At 42.4% G+C, this 16,918-nt stretch overlaps 1 protein-coding gene across 1 annotated transcript in view; it reads right to left on the bottom strand.

The window, feature by feature from the left end:
• Nucleotides 1-7,524, bottom strand: part of arid1ab (AT-rich interactive domain 1Ab) — a 79,161-nt gene extending 71,637 nt beyond the window's left edge. The window contains exon 1 of the mRNA XM_069680913.1: nt 7,487-7,524. The gene's annotated coding sequence lies outside the window, so the exon portion shown is untranslated. The remainder of the gene's footprint in view (nt 1-7,486) is intronic.
• Nucleotides 7,525-16,918: the final 9,394 nt, after the last annotated feature.

The following is a 16,918-nucleotide window of genomic DNA, read 5'->3' as shown; positions in this document are numbered from 1 at the left end:
CATACTGGGAACTGCTCCACTATGGGTCACAGAGCCCAGTATGTGCGCTTCTACTCGACTGACAAACAGTCCCATCCCTATAAATCACACAGAGCAAGTTGTCAGCGTTTCAGCTGCGAGATAGAGCCAAAATAAAGAGAAGAAAAAGACTGTTCAGCGGTCTTACAGGGAAAACACAACCAGGCCCACTCAAAAAACAAATGTTCTCTTTAGTTTTAGATATAAAAATCTTAGCTTTTAGAGCTATCAAAGGAAATCTATTATAATACTTCCCGAAGAAGTCTTGAGGGACAGCCACACTAGAAAAAGACAAAGTCCTTATATCTTATAACCTGTGCAAGCTGGCAACATTACAGCTAACAAGCTAGCAGGACAAAAACATGAGAGCAAGTTTGTCACAATCGCTCTAAAAGCGTCTTTATCCATCTCTTTCTCTATATAAACAAAGGTTTATTATTATTTTGTGATGTTTAACTTTAAGGCGCTACTGATGATGGAGAAAAAGCTCTCAAAGCTAATTGGACCAATCAGCTAGAAAGATAGAAGAGTTCCAAAAGATATATTTGAGACAAATAATTGGCACAGATGAGTAATCCACTTCATATAAACTTATAACTATTGTTTGGGTCAGTCAGTATTCTACGGTGGCTGACAAGGGCCATCGTGCTGCAACGGCCCAAATGATGTCCATTAGAAGAAACGGGCTGCAAATACAGAAACGATGCAAGGTCAAAAACACACAAACCCAGAAAACACATGCAAAAGAAAAACGATCCATATCTATTCAACACAACACGGAAGTGCTCCAGGCCTGTAGGGGGCGCTCAGTGTGACAGGTTTATTATTGACGGGAGATAGAGAGGGAGACGAGACACGCCGCTAGAGCGGCGTGTCTCTGTTTTTCATGTACCACTGACTGCTGTGCAGAAACACAACTTTATAACATGGGCAAAGAAATGGTTTCCTTCAACAGATAGCTTTGCTTAAGTAAACGCTAATTGTAGCTTCTGTTAGCTGTGACCAGTATTGGGCACCGAGCACAGTAAAGTGTTGGCGTTATCTCAACTACCACAGGGGCTTTGGGAGTTCGCGGTTATTTTGCCCACAGCGGAAGCCATGGCTAGGCCGCTACCATATACCCTTTTCCCACGCAATAAGCATGTTGACGCAGGTTTTTAAGAGCCGGGAAGACCAGCTTATAGATGCCGATTGTCTGTTAACCCGGCTTCACTGCAGAGTCATTTGACCCGGGTCTGAATGCTGATTGAAGCCTTTCCCATTAAGCAAAAAAGCCGGGTGTTAGCTGTTTGTTTGACCAGTGGAAAAGCGGTTATACAGTCAGAGACCAACAGAGCTCAGTTTGAGAACAGGGAAGACGGTTGCGCGGTTGTTTTCTTGACGGGTTTGGCACCTGTCATCCCGTAGATTCATTTGCAGTGCATTTCTGTCGTTCAGACTATAACAGCGCGATTGGCCTTGTCGACCACCGATATAATCCCTTAGAGGAGGGTTTATATTAATTGGATGGCGAGACACAGCTAATGAGCTAGGCTACATACTGTACCTTCCTTTGTCTTAAACTCTCCAACTTCAGCACTGTTATATTAATAAATAGAAAAAATGTCATAGTAACATAAAATTGTGAAATGATTTCATAAATCTTTATAAAGAAAGCTCAGTTTAATAAATTGTTTCCTTTTTATCAGAATATCTACCTTTTTAACGTGTTTATTTCAAGATGGTCTTTGTGTGTCAATCAAGACAAAAGGGCCAATCACTTAACTGGTCCTGCCCAGTTTGTGTTGATAATAAGATGCAATAAAATGTTTATTTGTTATTGACATTGTAAAATAAAAACAGTAGGAATGGACACAGAATGACCTGCAATACCACTTCAATAACAATACGCTCTATATGATTATGTTAAGTGATTATTTTATATGTAATTTACTTAATTTCAAACAATTTACATTTACATAAACTTTGTCTAGTGTTCACAAAAATGCATATAAAAGCACTTTTATGGCTTTAGGTGGCTTTGAATGACTCACTTAGAATATACTTGCTACATTTTGACACTACATAAAACTCGCTACATAAAACGCTACACTTAGATGCTGCCCACCGTTAGGTTTGGATGATAGACTGGGCCTTTAGATTCTGCTCATGCAGCACATTCAGGATAGAAAGATAGACTGGGCTATGAATATTTAAAACTATAATTGAACCAAATATGCATGTTTGAATTAGTGATTCAGAAGCCATGGGTTTGCAATCAATGGTGGCAGTCAGGGGACCTGCGCTTGTTTTGAGGTGAAATAGCTAACTGTAATGCAGACGTGATGAACAGCACAGAGGGCTGGCAGAGAGATGGACGAAATTGACACATTGAAGACGGAGTGATTAAGTTACCTGTTACAGAACAGCCCCTGAGCATATATCAATATGAACTGTGGCAGGCTGAGAAGATGAATTGGACGCAAATGGAGGGAGGTGAAAAAAGAATTGCAAGCAGCTGTACTTATCCAGCACAGAAAATAGATTCTGTGTAGAAACCAAAGGAGCATTTTATGGGGAAACCATTTTCTGTGTGTAATATCAGTATGTTGATGCAAGGCATTATATTGAAAAACGGCCCATGTAATTCACTCCCTGGGCCCCAGAGATGCTCAAGAGACCAATCTTCTCATATATTGAAATTGGATGTATTTCAGCTGTTACCAGCTGAATCATTTTCTTGTCCCACTCTTTTTACCCTATTGTTTACAGACGCGCCTTTTGTTGTGCCTGAACTCTTCCCTCTGATGGGGGCTGATGTTTGTGCTGTTTCAAGCATGAGTGCCTTAACTTACAAAGGGCAACGAGAGAGCGAAATTGGAAAAAAAAATAAAAGAAGAATACATTAGCATAGCAGTGATATGAGATCGGCGGTGGAGTTGATGTTGAAACAGCAAGAGAGTTCTCTTTAGAGGAGGATAAACTCAAACGTTAACTGTCAAGAAAAATGTGGAACAAACTTTGGCCTATAAAACAAAATCATTGCAAGCAGACAACATCAGGACAGAACGGGTGTCGTGGGAGGGCATGTATATGGGGAGACGGGGCACCTACTTAAGGCAATGGTCTCCATGTGTGGCGGCACACTTCAGGAATGATCTTTTGCATCCATGCTAGGACACCAGGCAAGGGGGTGGAGGGGGCCCAGCACCACCCACCAGTCAACTGTGAAAACAAAACTTTATCTTGACTCTGTGGGGAGGCTGCCAGATAGGGGACTACAAGGCTTTGGGGGGTAAGAACTATTCTTTGGGGCTGATTATTGGCTTGAGGGCTGAGGGGCAAGGTTGCAGATAGGGGTGGGGATCTCAGATCTTTGCATTGAAATGCTGATGAAAGAGAGGACATTCAGCAGTAATTGCTCTTTTGCTGTAATTCTGGGTGACACACCTCCAAGCTGAATGCTGAGAAAACAAACCATGAACGCTGATGTGCTGCAGCTGCCACCTTTTTCTCCATGCGTGGAGAGGGCGGAGGATGCTGAGATTAACGAACAAAATCTACTATAATGTGTGACAATAAAGAAAAACGAGGCTGTGCATATGACTTTCCAGTTTTTCTCCATCTGTTGCCAGTCGAGTTGATAAAACATAATCCACGGTTTTCCTCTGAATATGATATGAGAGCTTACAATTTGGAACGCATCATTTGGATCATTTAGGATTTGGATCAGGTTCACATTTGAAGAGGGTATTTGAACCAGAACCTTAAGAGACACTGCTGGGCACAGCTCTTGCCAAATAGGGCATTTATAAAAGGTTGGCACAGGCCCTACAGAGTGAAGGCTGGCAAAGGCATGATGCCCACATCATAGTGCCAACCAAGGGTTTTGTTTGGCATGTGTCTCTGTAGTATGGCTTGTCTCCTCCAGACAACTGGCCCAAACACAACTTAGCATTAGGTTACAGAAGCATTACAAACTGAAAATGATTCATTAAAAAGCTCTCAGTCTCTGCTTGAGATGAAAAATGCAAAAACGATGATCAATTGAAAACATACATCAAAGATGCAAAATACTGTGCCTGAAGCCACTTTTAGCCTCAGCTTAATGTTTGGATTTGACATAAATATGAATATGAATAGAAGAAAAAAGCTTTAATCATATGGATAAATAGCATCAGTGAAAGAAGAAGAAAAAAGTGTCCCTGATATCCTGAATATTTACTTTCATTCTCAATATAACTCGTGAGGGAAACTTAATTAAACACACAATAACTCGTCTGTCTTTACTATGAACCTTCGTACTGAAGGTTTTGGCTACATGCCTCTCCAATAGGTTTTGATATCCCTCTTTTGATAGCAGCAGGCGCCACATACGCAATCCTCACTGAGGCTGTTACAATAAAAGGGGCTCTAGGAACATGGTCAGGGACAACAGCAATGTTTAATTTCAGGCACTGAGGAGAGCCATTTCTGTCCTGCAACAGTACAAATCAAGAGAGTAGGGAAAGAAGCGCAAAATATAGCTAAAGTAATTTATTCTGGCTCATTTTAACCTGCCAGAGAGGCCCTATTTTAAGAGAAAATAAAAAAGGAGGGAGGAGGAGCTGGAGACAATGCATTTTAAAAGAGGCTCTTCCCCCAGTGAGCCTTTATCTGTCACTCAAACCCAGCAACGTAAACACATATTAAGGGGGAAGACAGAGGGGTTTCCATAGCCACAGTTTTAAATGGCACTGTCGTGCTGTACACAGTCCCCCCCCCACCCCCCTTTTGCAACACTGTTTGTTTGCTGTTGTGTTGGAAGAATTCAGGCTGTGCCGAATGCACTGATAGTGAGGCACTGGGAGGCTTGGCTTGCGCTATTTCCACTGCAAGGGGAAGAGAGACAGAAGAGGGCCCAGCAGACTGAGAGAAAAAAACATACAAGGCCGGTTATGCAGAAACACAGATTTAATGTAAGGCTTGGCTCTGTTATAAGCAGCGGAGAGAGGAAAAAGCTGGTCTGGACTGACAGGAAGAAGGAGACGGAGGAGGACGCAGAGTCTCATCAGGTTTGCGCGCTGATGGAGCGCTCAGAGGATTCAGACCAGCAGACATCACTGAACCTGGGCCGACCGGACCTGACCGTCTCTCTGGGATCAACTCCTCCAAGAGGACAGCACCCCTATTCAAGCAGCTCCCGCCCCCTCTTTGGATAAACAGTGCTATAATACACTGAATTAACAACACAAGCCCTGGGGAAATCAGGTCTCTCTACAATAAATTGGCAACCCCCCCTTTTACCCCCACCACACCACCCACTATCCATGATTTTTATGGTTTCAAGCTCAATAATACATTTATTATTAAATCATGTTTACTGGAATCACTGGCATGTCCTTGTCTTAGCTCCTGAGTTGGGATTTCAAATGTGTGTTTTTTTCCTTTTGGGTGAATTCATTACGTTACATGATATTTCATAAGCACTTATTGATTGCTGCTGTGGGCTACAGAAATTCAGCACAGCCTTTGGTTTTTGAATCTGTGCAGAGAAATTGTATTGCAGCTTTGAATCCACGTAAAAATAGCATCTAGTTAATGTCTTTTGTCCAAATATATCACTTCTGGGTGATCAGTTCGTCGGCCACCCATGCAGCTGAGCTTTTCACTTGCAGATCTTTGTCAAACATCAAGCATGTAAGCAAGAAACACTGTTCATCAACACAATGCGCGGTGTGAAAAAGGGATACGATTCTTGCTGAGCCACATTAAAGCTCTCTCCAAAACCTCTGATTCTGTTTGTTCTGTCGTCTCAGCTGGAGACCAGGTAGGAACCCCTTAGCTGTGGCTTCTCACCCGCCGCTTAATCTTACCCACAATCACATTCAGTGACAGGCGCACAAAGCCGTCCGGCGAGCCCAACAAGGCTCTGCTATTATGTAACCACTGACAGCTGGGCTTTCAAGGGATGGGTGAACCCCCATCCGTGTGGCAGCACTTTGTGTCAACCAGACGTCACAGTCAAGAAAAGGCCTGGGTAGAGTGAGGGTATTATCGGGCCAGGGAGACATACAGTCCCAATAACAAACGCTCTGAGTGATGGAGTCAAAATCAAAACAGCAGCACAGTGAAGATACTAACATTTCCTCCAGATCCTTTATCAAATGTCATGACACATGCTGTGTCTGTGACACTGATAAGTCCTGGGCCATCAGTAGCCTCTCATATTAATGCAATCTGGCAAATTGAAATGTATATTTTGGTATATTTTACTGGCTACAGGATCACAATTCATCCCGGGGGTAAAAGGGATTGTGCAGAAATATAAGAAAGGATTTTTATCTCTTTTGAATGTGCCAAAAAATGTTCTTGGTTGCATTTCAACCAAATGCACCTCAATTTAGATTCTTGACATTAAAAACATTGGGAACGGGCACATGCGCATAGATTCCTCGCTCCAAACGGGCTGATATCTCCCCATTGTTTTTCTTAATATGTACTGTCTTTGAAACGGTGGCACATGACACTGAACACAGAGGCACCCAAATGTTTGATTAAACTGTGCATCGCCTCCCTTTAGGCCGACGTCTCCGACAGGTCTTTGATGCTCTGAACACACAGCAGAGCCAAAGGACCCAAAATAGCAGGGGGATAATCGACAGACGGTGTGTTGATTTTGCCACCCTTTCCAAATAATTCCCTGTTGTTCCAGGGAAGAGTCTCTGTCAGTGGCAGCATTCCAGGGCAGACAGACTGGAGAGATTGTACAGGATGAGGGCCACCGTCTAGATACATTAGATCTAAACATGTCTCAGGTCACACAGACCTGGCCTTCAACATGCTCTTCAGCCAAACTGGCTCCAGTTTTTTCATATGCGTGTCTAAACAACCTGGCATGCATATAAACATGTTTGGAACATGCCAAAAGAACAGCTTACACTCCGATTTGCCCATAAGACTTCATTTTATATGAAATAAAACTGCTGCAGCACAGCAACCGCAGAAAACTAAAAGCATTACCTAATCAGCAAAGTCACATATTGAAACATACACAAATAAAGTGACAAAGCAATATCTATGTATCATATTTCAAATACAAATGTTTTTGAAAGATTACCCCCATTCATGATGAGGAAAATTGGGTACACAATAAATCCCAGCTCTGTCAAAAGCCGTTAGGTGCGGATTAATAAACAAACCACATCAATTTTGAGAAATTAAGATATTATCATTGATATTTTTTTAAAACATAGCTAATAGTAAGATGTGTTGTTTGAAATATTCACTTGCGTTTAGAGCATATGGTAACATATTTGTTTTTTTTATAACAGGCCTTATAAAGACTGCATGGAGGCTAACTTCATGCTAACTTTTCCTTTAATATTTCAACATGTCTCCCTCTTGTGCAGACTCTTCAAAGGTGTATGAAACAGTCATTTCAGACAAGAAAACCTCCCTATTTTGTGACATTATGTGAACTGCTAACTGACCTTCAGGCCATACTTACCACAATGATGTCCCAGTTTACTGACCACCAGTACAACCAGTTTCCCTCCCTGTGTAGCTGGTGTCTGGCGCTCTCACAGTTGTGCCAGAGATTGTCAAGTCTAGATAGAGGTCATAGTACAGCAACCGCTCCCTCCAATACACAGGCAGCTCATTAGCACACGGAGGCTAAACACAGCAGATTCTGTGGAAATATGAACGATTTTACAGACACAAGTTGTATAAAATATTTGTATGGCAGTGTAAAACGCTATGGTACTTGCTTCTTTTATTTTACCACTTTTAAAATGTGTTTTTAATTCAGATTAAAATCAAACTCCAGTCCGGGTTTTCCACGAAGCCGGAGCCTCAATTTACTGTGTGTGCTTTCAGCGCCGCAGCACTCACTGGCAACCTTAAGGATTCCTCCGCGGCTCACTTGTGTGTGCGTGTATGTGACTCTTGTTTTACAGCACAAAACGACACGTATCTTAACAAGTAACCCCGCGTAAAACAACTGTACTAGATCTTTTTGATTGTCTTTTCACGGGACAGTAAATATAACGCGGTTCAACAGCCGTAAGCCAGGTTTAGGGAACTTAGTGCACTATTTTGACCCAGCTGTCCTGTCTTTCTAACGCATACAATACATTCCTGTGTTGCTCCGCGGTGTGACAAGGCCCTGCCTGCCTGCTGTTCCTGTAAACTCCCGCCTTGACTAAATGAGCGAGAGAGGCAGAGAGACACATACAGAAAGCGGAGAGAGTGAATGGAAAAGCCCTATAAAACATCCAGTCCCACAGCAACCACTCTGAGTTCTTATTCCATTATAGAGCAAGTTTGCTGGGTATAATGAACACAGTAATCACATAATAAAATAATGACTCACACATATCAGAGTGGAGAAATATCAATTTACTAAAAAAAAAATTATTCAATACTCATTGCCCACTACATAGAGTGCTAACAGACAACAAATAAGTGCCTACTTCACAATGAAGTATGCTGAATTGATTCCCTCTTTATTAACAGGAATATGTAACTTCTCATAGCCTTTATAGACAAGACAAAGTGCAATATAGTAGGAAGCAAATGTCATTTATAATAATTTACATTTTTACACAGTCAACATGTCCTTCAACTGATTTGAATCCAAAGCAGTTATTTGTTTCTTCAATCATTTAATTTCTAATAATTTGATATATTTTAGTAAAACAAAACCCTGAATAGACTTCCAAATAAATTGAAGGGACATATTACCATAATGGTACACCTGGGCCAACAGACAATGCTGATTATGTGAAGCTAGACGATTTGTTTTTGTATAGATTGTGGATGTCTCCTGTCTTATAGTGGGAAAATGAAACCCATTATTTCATTAGCCTTACTATTTTGATAATATCTACATTTAGTTATCGCCCCCAAAAAAGGTCATTCATAATATTTCATACTGCTTTAGGGACTTTAACCGTAGGCTCCATCTGTGTCACTCATCTTTGGGTCTGCAGAGCCTTTATATCACCTTACATGTCACATAAATATGCCCATAACCTTGCTTGTTTTCATGCTATATGGCCTGGAACTTACCAGCTCCTTAACAGCTTTGCGTCTTAACTATCAGTTCATTTCTGACCAGGTTCTTGACAGCATGTTGTTGTTGATATACGATGCTTTCGCAGTAAGATTGCATACAAAACCAGATTCCACTGCCCCCTAAGTGACAGTTTATGGTCTTTGATTTGGTTTGGTTGGAGATTGCCAGGCAACAAAAACTACCCTGAGTCCTGAATGAAACAGCCATCTGTCCATGGCCCGGTGAAACTGAATTAATTTCACACAGGGTCTAATCCTGGAATTCAGCGGTAGATTCGTTTTTGGACCAGAGTTACCAAATAAAAAAAAGGGTTACATCAAAGATTGCGGTGACCAAAGTGAGACTTGATAGTAGGGCATCTTCACTGTATGAGAATGTTCTTATAAAGACACTTGGACCAAGGTGGGATGTATGACAAATGAAAAACAAAGCAGAGGCTATTGTTTGTGCTGACTGTAAAGCAGGTCATAGCATACTAATCCTCTTGTCTGGGCTGTTACACACTGAATGCTGGCCATTCCTTGATTTCCATATAGAAACAATGCTGTTTGGAACCAGAAGACTTCAAAACATGAAAAAAACGAATCAAGCTGCGCATATGGTTATCAGACCAGGTGATGGGGCTTCAGTTGGCTCCCGTCTACATGCCTTTGACCTCTTCCCCTGCAGATTACCCTGCTGCCCTTGACCCACGGCACGCTGAGGGCAGGGCCTTTTGGCTCGGACGACAACCTCTCCTTCCAGTGTCCCCCTGCTTGATCCGTCCTGCTTCATGCCTGTTAAACCTATATGGATTGTTTTACCCTCCGATCTAAGGGGGCCACACAATACCCATTGAGAAGGAGAGGTCAGAGGCTCAGCACTGCGACCCGAGCGCGGGGGCTTTTGTATGGTGCACAAGCTTGTATCCCATTCTCCACCCCGGCTCAAATCATGTAGCTGTGCACAAGACACACTTCTGGGCTCACACTAAATCAGCTTCATAAAGGGTGCAGCCACAATGGAAGCTGATCATCCGGCGGCTGTTGTTTCCCTTCACACACAGTCGTAGGGTTAACCTGGATGGACCTTGTTTTTTTGTCTTCACGATATTAAAAGTGATGCAGAAGGAGCAGGAGCAGGGTCGACACTGACAAATCTACTGACGCTGCTTCGGTGTCAGACACACTTCCAAGCTATCTCTCTGTCACAGCTGGTGAGAGGGTCTGATAACCTACCTGCTCCCTTTCGTCTCTGATGTTGTCTAGTGCTCATGCAGGTCATAAGGTGTAGCAGCAGCTATGACACCTTTGGCTCACCTGCAAAATTAACAACGACTAAAGCTCCGTCCTTCTCTTTACTTGGAAACTGAGAGCTAATGGAGAGCGGTTGTGATCTGATAGGGAAAGCAGCAGAGATGTGTTTGATTTGCTCATTTTCTGTCATTTCTCAGAATAAGATCACGATGAAGGAAAAGATAATTGGCAAAGAAGGTCAGGAAGAAAGGGGCAGCTGCTATTTTCAGTGTTGATTTACTGCAAATAAGCTCCATTTTTTAAATTATTCAGCCGGGCTATTCTTGATTTGGAAACTGCTTTGACAGAAAAACAAGTGTGTCTATCTCAGTCCGAGGAGTGATGATGGTGTGTGAGGAGCGAACAGAACAAACAGCTCCCTCTTTTATGCCAGTAATTAAAGCAGCAGTGGGTGGAAGAGTGTGGGAAAGAAGAAGAGGGTGTAAAGGGCTGGGTCAGGATTGCCACCTAGTGGGGAGACAAGCACAATGCAGGATAAGACATGCTTTGTTTTACAGCTTATGCTCTAGTTACAGTATGCATTGAGTAGGATTGTGCAATGGTATTGTGCACAGTGGAGTAAGAAATCCCAGTCACCTTTCCTGAACCCTGCACTCGCTGTTCACTGGAGTGAGAAAGCAGCGACTGGCAGAATCTCCAGGATCTATCATGTCCTTATTCTAAGAATGGCAAAAATAATTGAAAAGGGTGACCCACACTTGGCAGCTGAAGTGGAGGATGGATTCTGATCCCTGTAATAAGTAGGGCTCAATAAGCGCTGCAGGAAGCCCCGGCTCGGCTCCTGCAGGAGAAAGACTGGGTCAGATTAAGGTTGAGGAGTTTAATTATGAACAAGGAAATGAAGTTCTCCAAATCTCTGGCTCATGGGATAATTTTAGCCGAGCGACGGCGGCGGGTGTCTCAGTCCGTCTTCTCTCTGTCTGCACGCTGTAGCTGAAGCATCTTCTGCCACTTCACAATCAGAAGCCCCCTGAGGGATGGGGGGGGTGGGGGTGAGGAGGAGGGAGGGAGGTAGGGAGGAGAGGAGGGGGGTTGAGAAGAAGGAGACAGGGATGAAGTGCCACTTAGGATATTGCTTCAAGGACCGCTCTCCTTGTTAAACTCATTGCTGTGGGCATAAATATAGCCAGGCGTCAGATGATTTATTGACACGCGCTCCCTCTCCTCCTTCTTCCTGCCTAACAAGCCTGTGGACAAATGAATTGTCGAACTGGAGGAATTTTGCCTTGATTTACACTCGGCACCCGCTGCCTGTGGGAAGTCGCAGGGGAAGGAGCCGGGAGTGTGCGAGAAAGACAGAAACTTGAGAGAGTGACAGAAGTTTGGGGGTTATGGATCATTTGTTCACCAGAAATAAAAAATACAAAAACTCCTGAGATATTAAAGTCTTCTTTTTGTAAAACTTTTCTTCTTATTAAAATTTTAAAGGAGAACTGCACTATTTTTTTCACAAGAAGGTCCATAGAAACAGAAGATTACTGTTCAGTACAGAAGCCCTAAGTGGACATGCATCCATAAATTTGATTTACTCCGTCTTCCTTTTTTTTTTTTTTAAATCACGACTTATTAATCTCGAGACAACAAGTCTGCAGCACCCTAACGTCAGATGATCATAACTTGTATCCCCAGAGTTGCAAAAGCACAAGATCACCAGACAATTAACTTATTATCATGAGTTAAGTTTTTGTTACCTCGAGATGACAAGAAAAATAAGACCTCAAGAAAAGAACCGTAAAATACTTGTTATCACATGAAAACAAAGAAAATAAAATGTGGACATGCATGTCCACTTCGGGCTTCTGTAGTTCAGAGAGAGAAAGCAGTGGCATAATGTGGGGAAGCTTTGTCATGTCTGAAAAAACGCCACAGATGTCATCAGGGTTATCTTAATTGGGCTTGGAGATGAGACAGTTATAACAGAAAGTTTATGCAACAAAGAAGGCGCTTAAAGTAGGACAACATTTGGACTCAACACACAAAGCAAAAGCAAAATTTCAATACAAATGTGATGCAAATTCACGCTGGGTAATGCGAATACAAAAGCCCATTAGTGTTGCAATTCTCCTGATGCCTTTAGATGCATCAAAAGTTATCCCGAAGATCCATTAAAAAAACAGGCATGTTTCAAGTTTTTGCTCGTCTGTGTTGCAGTCAGATGTGACATGCATGAACTTGTACTTTTTACAAGCCTGGATCATGATGCACTGATTTATTTTAACTAGTTTATTATGACATGTCATACTGACTATGCTGTTCTTAGTTGTGTCTGGGCTGCAGCATTCGAAGGAGGCGGTCCACGGAGGATGCTCCATTCGTAGCCTGCGTAGACCGTTAAAGCCCAACTGAGATGAGACGGTCTGGTCTACCCTTGCGTCACCAAACACTGCTTTGTCGCAGGCAGCTCGCGGGCTAACTAGCTAGTATAACTAACGTTGCTTAAGTTAACCTATTATTTTAAAGATAATTTGTTTCAAGGGCCCTTTCCTTTTCTTAAACGTGTGACACAAGCTATTCGATTGAGTTGAAACCAAAAACGTTTACATTTTAAAGTGTATTCCTCAGCCGTTTAAAAGTCCGCCATCTCGTTTGAATTGCCGCGCAATGCATCTTGGGATACAATGGGCCGCGAAGGATGCACCTGATGGATCCTTCGTGGCCGGGGTAACGGAGGACGCATTTATCTGCCGCATTAGAAGGAGCCTTCGAATTGGGACAGCCTCCGACGCTCTTCTGTGACGCAATCGGCCTTCGAAGGCTGCAGCCCCTGGATTGAACACAGCTCTGACTAATCTTTACACTTGTGTACCACTATTACTGGCATCATAACCATACATATGTATTATCTGTTGTTGTTGATGTAGCAAGGACATATGTTGTTGTTGTAACAAGAACATATGTTGTCGTTGCTCGCTTTGCCTGTCTCTATCCTGCTATCTTTCTATCCCACTTCTTGGCCCATCCAATCGAGGCAGATGTTCAACATGAGTCTAGTTCTGCTCGAGGTTTCTGCCTGTTTAAAGGATGATGGGTCTCTTCATGTTGGGTCTCTCTTTAAATAACATTAAAAAAAAGAGTACGGTCTAGACCTGCTCTTTTTGTAAAGTGTCTCGAGATAACTTTGGTTATGATTTGGCGCTATACAAATAAAATTCTATTGAGTGATTGATTGATTGACTATGGACAGGAGCTCCACAGCTGAACCGAAACGCAGAGAGTTAGTGTCCATCCACCAAATCCTGGGGCCGAGCTGAGCCTGACCTCGCTAACAGGTCATTCAATTTGTCAGATGGTCTTACTGGTCTTAAAGTAGCTGGAAGCAGCAATAAGCTTCATTAAAGTGGTATAACTAACTGATCTGAGTTTGCTGATGTTAGGACGCTACAGGCTGTTGTGTTTGCAGCGCTTTTCTGTTGAATGTGTTTTCTGTTTTTTGTATGTTTTTGACTTTGCATAGTTTTGTTTTTGCAGTGCGTTTGTTGTAAATGTATTTTTTTCGGCTTTTTGCAGCACGTTTTATCATTTGCAGCATGTTTCCGTCGTTGCATTTGTTTTGGACTATTGCATGAGTTTTTGAATTGGCATTGTTCCTTAATTTGCAGCCTGTTTCCTCTAATGGAAACCGTTTGGGCCATTGCAAGCATGATTGCTCTTGTCGTTCACCGTAGAAAAGTGTGCTTAAAAATAAATGTGCTTCATGAAATCAATGTTCTAGGATTTCATCTTTAATGTGTCTTCAGGTCAAGTTAACTAAACTCTCCTTGCTAATTCCATTAAGCTGCACTTATCAACATTTCTATATTCAGTCTGGATCAAATTAGTGTCATTTGAAATGTGTCACTTGTAGAGACGTGTAGAAACTTGACTCCAAATGAGTGATAATTTTTCTTCATTTCTGTCTGCCAGAACCACTTAATAAGACTTCTTGAAAGTTCTGTCGGGTAAAACAAATTCAGACTATTCAGACTTGGAAGACTTCAGGTTTTCTGCTTCCCTCTTATTTTAGGCAATTAATAATAATAATATTTTTAGACAAGCCCCTTTATTCACATGGTAATGGTAATGGTAATTGCGAGAGCACACTTCCCAGATATCCAGACAGTGTTGCATGTGTGACGTCCACGGTTAACTCTTGATTTTCCTGGCTGACGGTCGCTTTCGTTTTTAGACAGTTTTCCTTCATTTGAGCATCCAATTTGTTTCTTTTTCTTTGGATTTTCACTTATTTTTGAAATTGTATCTGTAATCATCGATCTTTTCTTTGTTTGTTCAGCCATAGTAGATTACTGTTTACTCGCAACACTCGCAGAGACCAGAAAAGCAGCCGCTTAGCTCTGCCTACCCTCTCTGGCAGACCAACCACTGCGGGGTGATGGAAAACATGTCACTAACGCCACAGACACTCAGTCTGTAATACTGCAAATGCAAAGGCTTTTGTCAGTGGGCCATATGCTCAGTCACCATTGTATTACCTCATTCAGTGATAGATAGAGACTTGACACACAATTTATTTAAATGAAAATCTTCAAGATTATTACTTTCATAATTCTAGCAGTTATTATAGCTCGGTTATGTGTTGACTATTGTTACCCAATGGATGACCTGATATGCTGCTTTACCTTGGCGTATGTCCCGACATCCCTCTAGACTTTCACTCTCATATTTCATAATTTTTCATATATTTTCATGTCATATTTCATATATTCATAGAGCGGTTTGATATTATAACAGCACTTAAGCTTCCTGCCCCAAGTGTGACTGGAATACGGTGAATGTGTAAGCACAGAGTAAGTGATTATAAAATGTTTTTGCAAAAACAGAAGTGAGAAAATGACGTCATAGCCAAAATGCATCACTAAGTAAATCAAACGCATCATCGTTCCACACAAAAAAGTTCTATGGGTTGCAATCAAAGAGGAAAGTCCCTCTCATTCAAGTTTACACTGTAATTGTAAGCTAAGCTTGTGTTTGGGTATGTTCCTTTGTGGGAAACAAAGTGAGATCTCTAAGAGGAGAAACTAATCTTGAGCAAATATTGGGGAAGTGCCTCTAAAAGCCTCTTCAGAACTTCCCTAAAGGTCTTCCTCTGCAGTGATGCTGTTTGCAGCTGCCTGGCCGCTGCAGCTGGCAGACAACAACATCCACTAAATGAACACATGGGCAGATGAGCAGATGAGCAGACATTATTGTGGACTTCTCTTTGCCACAGCGCCGTGCGCCATCAGTTGAAGATAATAATTGTACATCTCATAAGCTGTCAGCGCCATGTGCTCGCATGTAATTTCTTTGTCTCTCCTTCTCCTCCCTCTCTCCCTCTCTCTGTGTTTTCCTCTTCTTCATCCCTCCTTCCTCACGGTGTCAGTCACCGCCGCGGGTAGGAGGGTGGCACGTTAGGACTGATTCCCTCTGACAATGAGCCACTCGCACTAATTTACTCATTTATTCTAATATGATTGACATTTCATTTTCAGCGCTCTGCCCTCCCCTGCCAGTGATCGGGTTGGTCGAGGCAGCCAGTAATCACTGACAGGCCCATTAAAGGGAGATTGCATGCAATTATCTCGCTAATTCACAGGGTTCTTTTAATTTGGCAGCATAAAATTGTCAATCTTGGAAGTATAATCGGCCTCATTCCCATTTGAGGCCAGCACTAAAAATAAATAAGAGCGGGGTATGTTTCCGTTTTCTGAGCTCTGATGACAAAAGAGATGCCAACGCAGCGGATGAAAAGGATAGAGACCCTCATCTGTTGTCCGTCCATGCTGACAGGAACCAGGATGATACACAGAGTTCAATTTAAGACCTATAAAAGATCACATTAAAAATCCTTAGCAGCTATTTGGTGTAGATTCTAGACGGCTGCAGAACACAGAGGTGAGCACTCACCTACTGAAACATGTGCTGGAGTGACTGCAACGTGAGTCATGGTGAAAACCTCCGAGCAAACAACACGAATGAAGCTGCACTGATTTTGTCAGCAGCCTACATTCGATTGAATGGTTCGTATCGTAATACCATTAGGCCTATAATTGCGCTTTATTCTCCTCCACATTTTAGTGTTTGTTCTTCTCATCTTGCTTCTTGTGAGTTTTCCCCCACACACCTACACGTCTGCTGTAACTGCACACAGCAGTCTGTCCCGCCTCTTTCTGTTTCTCTCTCCCTATACGATATGTGTCTGCTGTGTTTACATTCATCATGAGCAGTAGGTTACATTTTACAAAGTCGCCAAAATAACAGCAGGTGAGCCATGCGGGAAGGAGGCGCGTCGTTAAAGACATCGCCGGTAGAAACGATTAACGTCATAGTGGTAGTCTACAACATCAGCGCCAAGCTTCATTTTTTAAACAGTGCCAGAATAAGGTTCACATTTAACAGGAGACGTCGCATCTCAATCAAGGCATTTATAGCCCTGGTTCTCAACTGGTGGGTCGGGACCCAAAAGTGGGTTGCGGATGTGTCCTTGGAAAAAAGAAAGTTGCGGCCAAAAGTCTATGCTGCGCTTGTATTTGTTTGTTTGTTTTCCTATGACATGCGTGCAGTAGTAGTGTAGTTTACTCACACTCCA

The sequence above is a fragment of the Semicossyphus pulcher genome, unplaced genomic scaffold (assembly GCF_022749685.1).
Source record: "Semicossyphus pulcher isolate SPU_LCO1_2020_fin unplaced genomic scaffold, fSemPul1.0.p SCAF_5, whole genome shotgun sequence".
Taxonomy (NCBI): Eukaryota; Metazoa; Chordata; class Actinopteri; order Labriformes; family Labridae; genus Semicossyphus; species Semicossyphus pulcher.
Note: the sequence above shows the minus strand (reverse complement) of the source record. Positions and strands in the feature narration are given on the sequence as shown.